The sequence below is a fragment of the Lactuca virosa genome, chromosome 3, assembly GCF_052849685.1.
Source record: "Lactuca virosa cultivar CGN04683 chromosome 3, Lactuca_virosa_CGN04683_v6, whole genome shotgun sequence".
Classification (NCBI taxonomy): domain Eukaryota; kingdom Viridiplantae; phylum Streptophyta; class Magnoliopsida; order Asterales; family Asteraceae; genus Lactuca; species Lactuca virosa.
The window spans coordinates 324,262,162-324,268,478 of NC_136428.1; the positions used below are offsets into that span (position 1 = coordinate 324,262,162).

General features: G+C 36.9%; 1 non-coding gene across 1 annotated transcript; it reads left to right on the forward strand.

Annotated features, from left to right (window-relative positions):
* The first annotated feature begins 5,832 nt into the window (after positions 1-5,832).
* LOC145167974 (small nucleolar RNA R71) lies at positions 5,833-5,934 on the forward strand. Its single transcript, XR_013741571.1, has one exon. It is a non-coding gene; the product is annotated as a small nucleolar RNA R71 (small nucleolar RNA).
* Positions 5,935-6,317: the final 383 nt, after the last annotated feature.

The window sequence follows — 6,317 nt, forward strand, 5'->3', positions numbered from 1 at the left end:
GCATGAAGTTGGGTCACAGGAGGCCCAATAAACATGTGTGAATATATCGGGCCCAATAAACATGATATTGGGCCACAAATGCCCAATAGCACGTATAGAAGGTATTTGAGCGCAACTTTTGAATCGCGTATGTTTTATCGAGTTTGAGTTCGTATTGTTGGTATTCATGGTATGTTAAATTTTTATTCGCAATAACGAAATATTTTAACGTTTGATTTATAACGAAGTTTTTATTATATATATATATATGTATATTTTTAAAACTATGCGTTATAAATTTTGCTATTTTTAACCTCAAAAGTTATAGTCGTTTTAATTGGACCAAAAACATTTAGATTAACCATTGTGACACCTTTTTTCTATCAAAATGACAGTTTTAGTCCCTTTTTATGAAAATTGACATTTTTTGTCCTTAAACCATTTTTATTGACATTTTCCACCCAAACTTTATTTGAATAGAAATTTTTGCCCAAAACTTTTGCATTTGTCATTTCCAGCCTTTATTTATAAAAAGCTTACATTTTTGGCCCAAATTCCGTAAGTTTTACAATTTTGACCCCAATATCAAAAACTTTGCATTTGTAGTCCAAATTTGGTAATAAACTCATTTTTAACCCCTGAAAAAGTTTATTTACATTTTAAACCCATAGTTTGTTAAGTTTTCCAATTCAGCCCCTCAAAATCTCATTTTTTCGCAACCTTGGGCCCAAAACCCATTAGGCCCACTTTTAAGCCCATTAAGCTAAAATTTATGTTTTTGACCCTTTGAAAAGTGTTATTTTCATAAAAATCAGCTTTTATACAAATAAACAACTTATAACCCTCATAAAACCGACAATTTATAATTTATACCCAATCTTTGTTATTTTTTGCAAAAATGACACTTGTAAGGTTCTTTTGGTTTTGTTTTTCACTTTTTAAACTTAAGGACCCTTAGATCCATGATGTATGTTGTTTATTATGTTTTTGTTTGTGATTCTTTCACCCTATTTGCTATAGATCTCGAAATATAACAAATATTACATATTATCACAACCAAAAACTAAAGAAATCACATATAGCATGCAAACACACATAGATCATCACATAATACTTGTATTCTCCCTCCCAAAAAACAAGTAAAAACCGAAAACAAGGGGGTATGAACTCACCTTGCTTAGTTGCTCACGGTTTTGTAGAAGAAATGGAAAAGATTGATGAAATTCTCGGCCCTAACAATCTTCTTGAAGAGACCTTCGAATTTGAAGAGTTCTAGGGAGTATGATCAAGAATTTAAGGTGGTAAGAAGAGTGATTAAGTTGTAGAAAGAAAGTATGTTGACAAGATCTTACCACAAGTATGTATCTTGGAGTGATTCTTGTATGAAAACCTTCTTGAAATGCCCTAATTCTCGAAAATTTTGAAGGAGGAATGAAGGTGTTCTTGAGAGGATTTGGAAGTGAATTAAGTGTGTGTGTGTGTGTTGATGCTCTCGGCCGAGAGTAGAAGAAGGAGAAGAGAGAGAGGGTGAGGTGACCATTATGGATGCATGTTGGTCCATGCATGGGTACATGGTGTGCAATAAGGAGGTGGCAACTCCCAAAGTCAACCCTCCACCATTTACATCTTTCTCTTTTTTTTTTACTTGGGCCGAGAGAGAGAAGGGAAAGAAATGGCTTGGGCCTTTAGTGCTTGAGTCCCATGATATGAGGCCCAATTTGATGGTTTTCGGCCCATTGGGCCTTTAGAGTAGTTCACGGCCCAAATCTTGCATAAAAGAATGGATTTGAGTCCATTAAGGCTAATTGGATTTGTCATGGCCCAAAAAGGCCCATTAAAGGTAAACTAGTCCATTTTAGACTTATAAGGCCCAAAAAGGTTAAGTCTCATGAGAGTGGGTCCAATGAGAGCCCATTTGAGAGTTCTAAGCCCAAAATAGTCAAATTGGAAGATTATTGGTCCAATAGGCCCAATAAGGAAATCCTAGTCCATATTGGACTTAGACCGGGATTTCTAGGGTTTCCAACCTTTTGTTGACTATTTGAGTGTTTGTATAGAGTGTTTGATGGAATTTTGTTGTCATTGAATAAGCATCATACATGCTTTTAAGTTTTAGTTCCAATGTTATCCTTGTTTAACGTTTACAAAGCATTAGAATTCCTAGTTGTGACATTGTTCTAAACAAAAGGTGATAGTAAATTGGGTATACATGATCATATAACATTAATGTGAATTTACACGGCCTAGCAATTTGTTTGCGGAAGTCGGGTTTGGTCCCCAGATTCTCTTGCAGGGAGAGCGTATAGTATCGGTACTATCCACCACATTATGACCTTAATAAACAAACATGTTTTAAGGTAATCAGTACATCAGGATGTCAATTTAAAAGACAAATGTGTACTTACATTTTTCCATTACTTTCATATTGTGACAGTTCCACTTGAAAGTTAATGCAAACTATTTTCGAGTTAAGATAGTTATAAACTAGGGAAAACTTACATTTTACAAACGACAAACAGAACAGTCGAGTCTAGTACATTCAGTAGAAAGGGGGCCTATAATGCTAACTTTATGATTCCTTAGTGTATACATCCAGGATATATATTAATCGGATCCGACAGGTAGTAGGATGTGTGCTTTCCGCTTCATTTCCTGTTCCTTGTTTGGTTGTGGGCTTAGAGCAGATTCACCCAGTCTACTATCTATTCGATCTTAGCTTTATATATATTTCGTATACACCAAGTAATCATAAGGAGTACCAGGTATGGACCAGGTCATAGGACACTAATTCAATGCACCGTTTTCTAGTACAAAACATACTTTTTAATTAACATTTGATATACGAAACTAGAAACTTACCAGTAAAGGGTTTAATCCATTTTATAAAACCAGTATAAACTTAAAGGACCTTAGGTGGTTAACTCTATAATACCTTATTTTATACATCAGGGTTATATATAATTAATATCTGATAGGTAGTTGGATGTGTGCTTTCCGCCTCATTTCATGTTCCTTGTTTGGTTGTGGGCTTAGGGCAGATTCACACAATTAACTATCTATTGGATATTAGATTATACGCTAGTATAAACTAAGTGATTATAGAAGGAACCACTATGGTTACGATTTTTACTAAAAGAAATAAGGGTTTTCTTAAAGAATCTTTTCAACAAATATAAAGGAACTATTACAGTTAACTCCATGAGTACCAAGTGAATACGCCAGGGTTATATACAACGATGATCTAACAAACAATGGGATGTGTGCTTTCCGCCTTACTTCCTGTTCCTTGTTATGTTGTGGGCTTAGGGCAGATACACACAATCGATTGTTTGTTTACTCTGGGTTTTATATAACTTGTATCCATTTAGTACTCATAGAAAGGATTGTAGAGTCATTTTTACTTATCTTTCATCAAAGCAGGAAATATAGGATTTTCTGGAGGAACAGACGAACTTTTCTAAAAGAACTTACAACTTACTACAACTCTCTACAACTTACTTACATCACTAAAATCTTATGAGCTCACCAGCTTAAATGCTGATCTACGCTTTCAAATAACTTGTATTCTCAGGAGACCAGTAGACAGTACAACTTCATATCTTTTTGTTATTTACTTTGTAGTCTATGTTATGTGAACCACATACTTTGTAAACACTTTCTTTCTAATGAAATGGTTGTTTTTAACTTTGATTACTATGATGCATGTCTTGTGATACTAAACATGGCGCCCTCCACCCCCGAACGTTTCCGCCGTTCCGGTTTTGGGGTGTGACATGCTAGCCCCAGAATCAGCTAAAGCATAAGTCTTCAGATTATTTCCAAACTCACATGGAAGAGTGAAGCGTCCAGGATCTCCCATCTTCTGAGGTATATCTCCCAATACAACTTTTGAGCTTTGCTCACTAAAAATAACTGTGGAAGTCTTCTTCAATTGCTGACGAGTATCTATCAAGTCTTGTAAAAACTTCGCATACTCGGGAATTTTCGATAATGACTCGATAAAAGGAGTATTAATTGGAATACCCTTTACTTGCTGAATAAACTCCAGATGCTCCCTTTCCAGTGGACTAAGATTAGCTCGAGATGGAAATGGTAAAGGCGGACGATAAGCCGGAACAGTTTCAGAAATTTTCTGTTCAGACCGGTCCCACGTCGTGAGCATAGATGGCTCACGTCGTGAGTTCGGTGTTTCAGCAGCACTTTTATTTTCGAGCTTTGGCTTCTTCGGCTTTGGATCGGACTGCTTCGGCTCCACTTCTAGTGCTTCTAAGAACTCAGAGATTGCCTCTTCTTCAGTATCAATCACCATGACATGGGATTGAGCCTTCTTTTCAGGAAATTATGGAGATAGTTTCTCATTCACCAAAGTCGTTAGTTGACCAAGCTGAGCTTCGAGATTGTGGATGGATGTTTGCTGATTTCTTAATGATGTTTGTGTTGGATTAATGTCTAAGTCCATAACTATATTTGGTATGTACTTGACCCGACCCGGCATGGTCCATTTGGGTTGCACTTCACCGGCACAATTTATATGGATAGTCTTTTGAGAATAGTATATTTATGATTTATATTAATATATTATAAGTTCTAATATATTAATATGGAATCATATTATTTAATTAGTATTGATCAAGAATTAATTTAGAATTAATTAAGTGATCAAAAAGAACTAATTAAATATGGACTCTTATATATATGGAATGGGCCAAGTTCATTTAGGTTGGGCTAAGCTTTCATGGATGGTCCATGGAGCTTTTAACCCATGGATCCTATGTAAATGAAAGGTCATGGGTATTAGGGTTTACATGGATGTAACCCTAATCCTCCATAATATATAAAGGGGTCCTTGGCTCACAAAATTGGAACAAGTGTGTGAAAATAAGAGTGGGCCGATTTTAGTGTGCATACATATTCTCTCAAGTTCTTCCAAGGTGTTTTGGTGATTTGTGATTCCATTTGAGGCTTCCACACTATTGGGGCTAAGCTCCTAAAGCTTGAAGACATCAAGCTACATCAAAAGGTATGTCATCTAACTAGAACTTTGTAGTATAGGTGCTTCATAATATGCTAGTTAGGATGAAACCTTGGAATAGTTAATATTTGCATGTATAATAGAGAAAACATAGATCCAAGGTTTATAGGGTTGCATGTACACCATAGGAGTGTTAGAATGCTCAAAACCCAACAGTTTGCTGGTCAATCATCATTGCCTGATGATTTTTCATCATAGATTGTTGTTCCTTCATCATTATTCTTTGATCCTTCAGTGCTGCATCAGTATCATCATGTCTTTTCTCTGAAGCTTCCATAAAACGAGCTAACATATTTTCTAAGTCAACTTTCTTCTCAGCTGGTGGTTGCTCTTTTTGGTAGAAACCTCGGCCAGTCTGCCTGTATTTTTCCTCCTTCTGCTTCTTGTATTCATCGTATGGCAGTCACTCCTTCTTTGATTTTCTCCAGTCTTGATCATACTTATCCCCACTCGAGTAGCAAACTTGAGCCTTCTTGTTCCCATATTCATCCAAGTGGCAGTCCTTAGTCAAGTGTGGACCACTGCATCTCTCACAACCAACTCTAATTGAATGAATTGATTGGTCCATCTGGGTCAACCTCTGATCCATATTATTTAGCATTGCCATCATAGCAGCCATCTCTTCTGAATGTGCACCCTCACAGCCTTTTCCTCCATCGTGTCTTGGGTTGTGGTACTCACGAGAATGCTTCGCGAACTCTTTAAGCAAGACCTTAATCTGATTCAGATTTTTCTTCGTAAGAGGTCCTTGCGAATCAAGGAGTTGCCTTGTCATGACATTGACCCCATCATAGAATATAGACATCTCTTGTTGAATATTAAGGTCATGTTGAGGACAATTTCTTAGTTTTGTAGCACTCCCATGCCTCGTAAAGTGACTCCCCTGGTTGTTGTTCAAAATTGGTTATCGCCTTTTTGAGTTTAGCTATCTTGGATGGTGGACAGAATTGTTCTAGAAACTGCTCACGCATTTGGGCCCAAGTAGTGATTGCACCAGGTGGTATTGCCTTCAGCCAGTCTTATGCAGCTCCTTTAAAAGTGACTGGTAGCATCCTCAACAAAGCTGTCTCTCTAGGAACATTAGGGACATTGAAATAGTATGCAATGTCATTTACCTCATCTATATGCTTAAAATCATCCTCATGATCCTTTCCATAAAATGGAATATCCTTAAGTGCAGTAAGGATGTGCCCCTTCAGCTCGAATGTGGCAGTAGCAGGAATTGCGGGTTGTACTAAACCCGGACCAACATAGTCTCTAATACGCTTCTTGTAGGCTCCCATGGACATCTCTTCAATGTTCGCCA